Consider the following 9,695-nt stretch of genomic DNA (forward strand, 5'->3'; position numbering starts at 1 on the left):
TCCTCCATCCTCCCTCCTCCCACCCCGGAGCCCTCCCACTCCCCCATTCCCACCTTCTCCAAGGCAAGGTCTCCCCTGGGGAGTTAGGCCAGCCTGGTAGACTCAGCCCAGGTCCAGTCCCCTCCTCCCTATACCAAGGCTGAGCAGTGTCCCAACATAGGCCCCAGGCTCCATAAAGTAAAACGGGGAGGAAGATACCATGATGAATGAAGACCCCAGGGGAATAGGAAGAAGCAGAGTGCTAGAGAGGTCCCCAGAAATCCACAAAGATACCTATACTGTAGACTACTGGTAATGGTCAAGTTAAAGCCCGAACTGACCTACTCTGGTGGACAGATGGCAGAACACCATGGCTGCCGTGAAAGAACTCTCATCCAGTGTCTGATGGAAGCAGATGCAGAGATCCACAGCTGTGCCCCTGGTGGAGCTCCGGGAGTCTAGTCAACAAGAGAGAGGAGGGACTGTATGAGCGAAAGATATTGAGACCATGATTGGAAAAAGTGGTGACCTTCTTATCATGATTGTACATGGTGGAGTAAACACTAGTGCCTCTTCATCTTTCAGGAAATAAAAGCATTGATTTAATCACAAGGGCCTTTTGTCCATGACCTCCTTTAAATCTAATTAGACCTTTATATAGTTTCCATCTCCAATTACCTAATATTGTGTATTGAGTCTTCAACATATACATTTTGAGGAATGCTATTCCATCTAGCGTAGCTTTAAAATAAAATATTTGCTGGCAACAATGTTCCAACCCAAGTTCATAGCATGGAATGCTTTTCACTCACCAGGCACTCAACATACAGCTTTACATTGTATTTCTTTTTATAACACTAAAGTTCTGCTGAGGTTATTAAAACAGTGTTGTGAATGGAAAACATAAAGAAATTGTGACTTTTTTCTTTCTTTCTGTTAACATAAGGATATTTGAAAAATACTATTGCTTACATTGTATTTAGTGCTGTCAAAGATAATCAGAAAGTGAGGGGGTCGGAATGTGGCTCTATCTTAGACACAGAGCAATTCCATTGGAGAAAATGACCTAAGCCTGGGTTCAATAAGTACCCCAGCCAAGTTTAGCCAATCAGCTAAACAGTTTCAAACCTGGCCTTATAAGGTTTGGAGGGCCTGAAGTTGAAGGATAGGACTGTTACTCACCATATATGACTAAAAAGCCCACAGTATGTGGAACTGTAACTAGCTCCATCCATTCCACATGTACCCTATGTAACAGCTCCTTGACTGATCAATTAGAATAGACTAGCTTACCACACTTAGAATTCCCCCAAGTTCCTTGTTAAAAAGGCCTGCATGCCTTTATCCTAGGTTGCCATCACCATTTTGTATGGATGATCAACCCCTGCATGCTGGCTATTTCTGCAGAATAAATGCTCTTTGTGTTTGCAATTCTTGAACCCTTACAAAAGTAAGTTGTTCGGAGTGTTATCTACTCCTGTGTAATAACTGAACGTAAAATTTACTTATTTGAAGCAATACACTATTTTGTCCTTGTTTGTAAGAGCTAGGAGTCTGGCAGATTACTCAAGTGCCTTTGGCTCAATGTTTGTCATTAGATTGTGATTAAGACTATATATGGAGGTCAGGCTCATTGCAAATTTTGATGGGAGAAGGAACATTTGCCTTGTAATACACTCATTTGACATTTTGGTCAGGATTTATTCCCTTACATGTGGGCTTCTACAAATGACTGCCTTATGCTGTGGTAGCTGCATGCAGGTTCAACAAATAGTACATGAAAAATGAGAAACATTTTCCAAGGTATAAGATTCAGTTGTGGTGGTATTGTGTTCCCCGAAATATTGTGCACACTAATAAACTTATCTGTCAGAGAACAGGACAGCCACAATATTAAACATAGAGGATAGGCAATGGTAGCACACACCTTTAATCTTAGCATTCCAGAGGCAGAGATCTACCTGGATCTCTGTGTGTTCAAGAATACAGCCAAGCATGGTGACTCACACCTTTATTCCCAGAAAGTGAGCCTTTAATCCTAGGGTGTGATGTCAGAAAGCAGAAAGATATATAAGGCATGAGAACCAGAAACTAGAAGCTTTTAGCTGGTTAAGCTTTCAGGCATTGGAGCAGCAGTTCAGCTGAGACCCATTCTGGATGAGGACTCAGAGGCTTCCAGTCTGAGGAAACAGGATCAGCTGAGGAAATGGCGAGGTGAAGTGGCTAAGGCTTGTTCTGCTTCTCTGATCTTCCAGCATTCACCCCAATACTTGACTCTGGGTTTGATCTTATTAATAAGACATTTTATGATTCATGCTACATTCAGTTATTCCATAACCAAATTCCAGAAATGACATAAAACTAGCTCTACTAAATTTATTTCTTAATAAGGACTTGGAAAGTTCATACAGTCCTTTAGAAGAGATGATCAAGTGGTGGAAGGCCATACAATGTCAGAGAAAACTGGAGACTTTCTTAATTGTATTTCAGCATGCATCCTTCTATTAAAGATTGTATTAAATATATACATGTAATAAAATTGCACTTATTTTCTAAATATATAACTTTAATATTCTTTTTTGATTCCATAAATTTTTACTAAGCCGCCACAAGGCTTAAGAAAGTTAAATATTTAGCACACAGGCTTGATAAGAATTTAAAAGTTTTTAAAATAATAAAAATAGGATGAAAAAACACAATTTAGAGTGAATATGAGTTGAGCATATCTGATGAAATAAGGATCTCTGATAATTGACTTCTATACACAGAGAATGAGAATGATGTTGAATCAAGCGAAAGGTAACTTTTGGTTTAAAAATTAATCATATTCCCCTATAGTCTGAAGTCTAATAACTTACAAGAAACAATTGAATTACTGCTATACAAGCAGTGTGCATCATGGAAATTTAACTTGTCTTTTACCATCTTCTTTTTCATTTGTATCTTTAAAAATCATCAGCCTTAGAACTACGAGTGTTATGGAAAGAAGATTAGCATTCATTGAAAATGAAGGAGTTAGTTCAATGCTCCTCCTAAAATCACATCCACAGAAAACTGTCATATATTGAAAGAACTGCCAGATCTCTGATAAAATCAGTTTTAAGCTCCTCTTTATTTGACTTAAATCAGACCTTCAGTTGTGCAAATAGCAATATTCCTGTGGTGCTTTGTGAAAACAAACAAAGCAAATTGTCTAAAATTGCAACAGTTGCAGCTATTTCGGTTGTGAAAAAGCAACAAGCTAGAAAAAGAAAACACACAATCAACAATTCATCACAATATTGTTCTATGCTTTGTCTCACCTTCATCATTCTGAAACACAGTTCCAACAAAGCATATATAGAACTGAGCATTCTTTTTGAAGGCCTCCAAAACATAGACAGTTGATTTTTTTAATTGCCATTCCATTGCCGTGATCTCCATTTCCACACATGATAAGATTTCATTTTCTGCCTTATCTCATCTTATTTCTTCAGAACTGTGATAATACCCCTTGCTTACTGACAGTTGTGTTCAACCTTTTAGCACTGTGATATGGCATTGTTATCTACAAAAGTCATGTTTGAAAACTGCACAATAGAATTAGAGAAAGGTTTTAAAAACATGTTTTAAATAAGTTTACAATTTTGTGTTAGGCCACAAAACTTCATACCTATCCTGTGCCACATGTGGCTCAGGGACAGTGGGTAGTGTAGACGAATTTCTAAGTGGTCTTATTAAATAAAGACAAACCTGGGAGCCAGATATTTGGGTGAATGCTGAAAGATCAGAGAAACGGAACAATCTACAGCTAACCTCACCTCGCCAATTCCTCAGCTGGTCTCATTTCCTCAAACTGGAATCCTTTATGTCCTCATCCAAATGGATCTCAGCTGAAGTGCTGCTAAAAGCTAAAAGCTTAAAATGATTCTAGTTCCTGGTCCTCATGCCGTAAATACCTTTCTGCTTCTTGCCATCACTTTTTAAAGGTGTGTATCACCATGCCTGGCTGTTTCCAGTATGGCTTTGAACTCACAGAGAACTGGATGGATCTCTGCCTCTGGAATGCTAGGATTAAAGATGTATATGTGTGCCACCATTTTCTGGCTTCTGTGTCTATCTAGTGGCTGTTCTATTTTCTGACCCTAGATAAGTTTATTAGGGTGCACAATATATTGGGGGACACAATATCACCACATGGTAGGATAGCCCTGATAGTGGCCTTGTGCACACTGACAATATCATTCTGTTTCTGCTGGTAGTTTGTTCTGTTTCCCAGGCCTGTGGTGACTGGATGGGATTTTTTGCAGGAAAACAGAGTGGGGAGATTAATTATCTGTGAGCCCCTCCTCTGGCATTTGAATCCTCCTTTTGAGTACAGGCCAGCACCAAATACCAGTTTCAAATACAAAGTATCATGGATATCTGCCCAAGGTTATTTCCAGGTGGGCTGGACTGGGATCCCTATTCCTGTGCATGAACTAGATTAAAATTCAGTACAGCATAGTTACCACCTCACAACTACAGGCTTAAAACAGGGCACAGATGAAGAATGAATAGCTTGCACAATTTTCAGGATTAGAAAAAGAATATATTTAACTAGGCTTGGGAAATTAGCTTTATCCTTGATAAACTGAAAGTAGGGGAGTTTTCTACAGCAGATCCAGCAGTTATACTGCAATCAGTTATCCATCCAGTGAGTTTCAACCCTTTCCAACCTAACATAACATCCCTCACTATGTTTGCCCTCACTGCCCTTCAAGACTAGTGATCCATTAGAAGCAGAGTCAGTTCTTTCAGGGAAGCAGGAAAGGGGGCATACTTGCTACATGAGACACATTACAAAATTCTCAAAAACTCATGCCAAAATATGCATTTCTGAGTATCTTTTATTAGTATAGTCAATTTTCATGATTAACTTTAATAATTTGGAAGGCATAGAAGATAAGAAGGAACTACATTTCACCAGATATTGTTTAAGGGAGACTGAGAAGCAATGTGTAAGCAAAATTGTGCAATAAGTACATTACAGAGTAACTGTATAAGGGTGAGTATCCTCACTGGTGAAACATTTGGGGCCTACCCATAGGGAAAGAAATGAGAGAGCAAATGTATTTCCTAATGATATATAGGATTATCAAAACAAATCAAATTTGGGACAATTATAGCAAATATAAGGCACATTATTGCACACTTCCTAAAAATGGAAACCAGGTTAAAAATAAACAGAATTTAGAAGTTAAAATGGGGAAAACACAAGACAACTGTTCAGTAATGGCAGGGCAGAGGCAGATGGAAGTTAGGAAGATATGATCCTCCACGAGTTAGCTCAGACAACCTAGCTAATGCAAATTAAACGTGTGTGTGTGTGTGTGTGTGTGTGTGTGTGTGTTATTATATATCCCTGAGTGTTCCCCACCCTATAGTAAAAGACATTGGTTAATAGAATGTCATTGCCTGTAGCATTTCAAGATTTTAGCTCTTCCTTAGCTATGACATTGGCAAAATCAAATGTTTTTCATCTATCTAGGGCTTGGTATTTGTATAACACAGAAAATAGTATTTACAATATGATAAATGTTTATGTAAAATGCAAAGTTATATCTTGGGGTATTTAAATTAAAATTTGCCACATTAAAAATTTGAATCATCTTGAAACAACATCTTGATCTTCATTTGAATTATTATATGGAGAATTATATGGCAAATATTTTCTCATTCATTTAAAAAATGTCGAACATTGTTTGCCAACAATGTGCCTCATCCTAGCCTGCTATATTTTTAACTGTTTATTTTTGAATAAGGATATTTCATATACCATTAAGTATTTAATTGTCCAATAATTGCTGTCCCAAGAGGCCACATAAATGCAGCTCCAGAATCCTGATAGGAGAATAGAAGATAGAAGTGCTGCAGCAGTGTCCTAAAGAGGATTTGTGTGTCAGTCAGGGTTCTCTAGAGAGCAGGACGTATAGAATGGATCTCTCTTTATATATAAAGGGGATTTATTTAGAGTGCCTTACAGGCTGGAGTACAGCTAGTCCAACAATGGCTGTCAACCAAGGAGATGGTCCAAGGATCCAACAGTTGTTCAGTCCACAAAGCTGGGTGTCTCAGCTGGTCTTCAGTATACATAAAAATCCCAAGGAAGTGGCTGTAATGCCTGTGAAAGAATTGATTTGCCAGCAAGAGAGAAGGCAAGTAATCAATGAGAGAACCAGCTTCCTTCTTCCATTTTCTTTATATAGGCTGCCAGCAGAAGGTGTGGTTCAGATTAAAGGTGGATCTTCCCACCTTGAAAATTCCAGATAAAAAGTGGGCCTTCAAAACTTCAAATGATTTAATTGAGAAAAATATCCTTCCGAGGTATACCCAGCCACTTGGGTTTTAGTTAATTTTAAATGTAGTTAAGCTGACAATCCAGAATAGCCATGGCAACTTGTGAATATGGCAGAGAAACTAGTGCGAGTAGAATCCTTATAAAGAAAAATAGACCAGGCTTGTTGATTTTAGTAGTGCCATGTCTCTACTATTTAACTTGGATATTAAAATTCTTATGTAGCTATTTCCTCTGAATTACAGTACTCTCTCCATGAAGGGGTTGACAATGTCTTAAGACTCAGTAAGATCATGAAAGTTGCTAGACCCAGTAAGCTCAGAAAGTTTTAAGCTTCACAAGGCCCTTTGCCAAGGTCATACAAATAGTAAACACAGTTCTCTGGTGAGGCTGCTTGCATGTTGGATATGGAGTTGCAGACATATACTTTCCCTGAGTCATTATCCATATTTGAGTTGGGCTTTTCAATGATACAGCTGGCTTGGAGTCATCTACACTCCTGAATATAACCTCAATAAACTTGAATTGATTATCTTTGGCTTACTGATATCTTACCTGGATAAAGAGTTGTTTCTATCAAAATAAAGATGATGAGAGGGCATAAATGCCAGAAAAAGATCGCAAAGGCCAACAAAAAGACTCAAGTAAACAGATAAGGAATTTCTTTTCTTTTTTTTTTTTGGTTTTTAGAGACAGGGTTTCTCTTGTGTAGCTTTGTGCATTTCCTGGAACTCACTTGGTAGCCCAGGCTGGCCTTGAACTCACAGAGATCCGCCTGCCTCTGCCTCCTGAGTGCTGGGATTAAAGGCGTGTGCCACCACCGCCCGGCAGGGAATTTCTTTCAAGCCTGAAAAATTATGAAATAAATTCAGGATGAAAATAAGAAAATCACTAAAGTAATTAAAATAACCTTAATTTGGAAGAAAAACTTAAAACTTTGACAGAAAAAAATCAGGAAAAATTGACACGCAGAAAAATCAAACAAACAGAAATTCTATAAATGAATCTGTCAATCAATAAATGATACCTCAGAAATATGCCTAGGCAGAACAAATCTCAGTGATGGATGGAAAGGTTGAGAAAATAATACATTCAGACACGTCTAAAGAAAACAATCATTAACCATAAACATACTTCCAAGAAGTCTGGAATACAAACAAAGCACTAACACTAAGAGTCCATGGCATAGAAGAAAATGTTAAGTTAAAATCAAAGGTCTAAACAATCAATTGCCCCAACTTAGATAAATAGCATCCAAACACAGATTAGAACCCCAAATAGACATGACCAAAGAAAAACTTCCCTACAACATGTCTTATTGAAGGTATCAAAAATATAAAGCAAGGAAACAATACTAAAAATTATAAAGAAGAGTATGTTTACCAGCTGGCATGCCTAATCCATTATACTGAGAGGAGTTTGGGAACACAGGATGTGAATTCACAGCCAACACTACAGGCAAGCAGATGGCCACAGACCAGAAGTGACACAGAGTCCACTTGCTACTAGGCTGAGAGGAGATTTTCCCAACAAACATACAGAGAGTATGATGCCTTAACCTCTACAAGTCACTCGTTTTTGTCTACTTTCAGCAAGTCTGAGTCTTTCAAATCTACCTACTGCTTTTCAGTTATGTACTTGTAGTAGGAGGTGTTGGGGAACACCTGTCTGTGTTCAGCCTCAGGGGTTAAGTGCACGATACACCACTGCAAGGGAGGTGGGCTGGGCAACAAGCACAAGAAACTGAATGTGGGCAGCTCTCTATACTACTATACTTAAACTATACTACTATGATTAAGGCCGTGTTCACTAAGTACATAGAGGTGCTGACTGACAAAGAATGTTGGATCATCATAGATCTGTGTAGAAAGTACTATGACACAATTTTGAATTACTTCTGACATGACATTATCACCTCCCCTCAAAACATCAAAAATCCAGGAATCGATGGCTAAAGCAAAGTATCTCATTCAAGGGCTGGCAAGTATGTGTTAGACGGACACACAGGACAAGAAAAGCTTCTATCAGCCTAGGGGCAACATCCCCACCATCACATTCCTGAGGAAGGAGAACAGGCTAATTGAATCCATGGCCAAACCAATGGGGAAGCTTCTGTACAATAGAAATAAAAACAAGTAGTGCTTAACTAGCAGCTCTAAAGACTTGCTGAAAAAAAAAAAACTGAGTAATTTGACAAGCTCTCTCTGTGATTCACAGGAGGGTACTGTTTATCAAGAATATCATTTGTGATACTGGCTGTTCTTTCTACAGCCAGTGTCATTACCTAGTAGAGGTGGGGTGCACTGTCCTTGTTTATGTCACAGAGAAGAATCAGGTCACTGGGGAATTCTCAGTGTCCTATTCTATATGACACCTCAGATCCATGAAAACTCCATTTTGGAGACCAAGAGTCAGAGCCATACCAGGCTTCTGATAGTGAAGAGACCTGTGAATGCTGGGACTGCATGTGGTGCATCTTCCATAAGGGCTGATGTTATGCCACAGCACAAACAGATTCCTAACTCTGTCCCAGAAAGAGCTCCAGGGAGGCATGACCTGATTCTTTCAGTCTGGGATGTGGTCTAAATGTGAGTGCCCCTGTTCTAACATGCTGTAATGCCAGCACTCAAAGTCTGTGGTAGAAAGGCCACAAGTTTGAGGCCAACCTGACGGATCATCTTCGAATTTGCCATCCTGGTCAGCCCCATAACATCAGGAGAAGAAAGATGACTAAAATGGAACCTCTGGTTTTAATAGCATCCCATTGGGAAAAGTCATCTGACTAATTAATACATTGTATGGTCACATCACCAACTTCTTAAGGTCTACCAGTAGTTTTCTTTTTGATTCTCCTCCATGAGTGTTCTCAGCTATAAGACATGCTATCCTCATATAGGTAAAAGTGTAAAAGCTGCTATGATGTCTGGAAACACAAATTTCAGCAGAAATGCTGTGGTGCCATCAACTAAGGACAGCAAATTCAGTGTCTTATGCTTTCAGAAGTGTCTGTGTGGGTGGCACAGGCTCAGTCATACCTCTATCCAATCCTGACATGCTTTTTTATTTTTATGGGGTGGTAGTTGTGTTCAGTTATGAGCCTCTAACTACAGAGTAACTGGGGTTAGCTTAAGCCCTTTTAAGGGTCATTCTTTTGGGTTATTTGACCATTCAGGTACCAAACACTATAGAATGTGTGAGTTCTTATGCAGAAATTTGCTTTTTATTCCTTTATTTGGCTTGAGTATCTTATGTGGTCTTTCCAGGGGAATGTTGTCATGAAAAGAGCTGTTCAAGACTGATAGCCACTCAGGAAGGAACACAGGTTGTCAGGTTCATCTGTCTTGACAGCCTTTATAATTGCCAAATGGCTGCTCACAGCTCACCTCTCAGAACTTATGGT

General features: G+C 39.0%; 1 pseudogene; it reads left to right on the top strand.

Annotated features, from left to right (window-relative positions):
- The first annotated feature begins 6,882 nt into the window (after nucleotides 1–6,882).
- Nucleotides 6,883–8,434, top strand: LOC114704020 (annotated as a pseudogene).
- The last annotated feature ends 1,261 nt before the right edge of the window (nucleotides 8,435–9,695 follow it).

The sequence above is a fragment of the Peromyscus leucopus genome, chromosome X, assembly GCF_004664715.2.
Source record: "Peromyscus leucopus breed LL Stock chromosome X, UCI_PerLeu_2.1, whole genome shotgun sequence".
NCBI lineage: Eukaryota > Metazoa > Chordata > Mammalia > Rodentia > Cricetidae > Peromyscus > Peromyscus leucopus.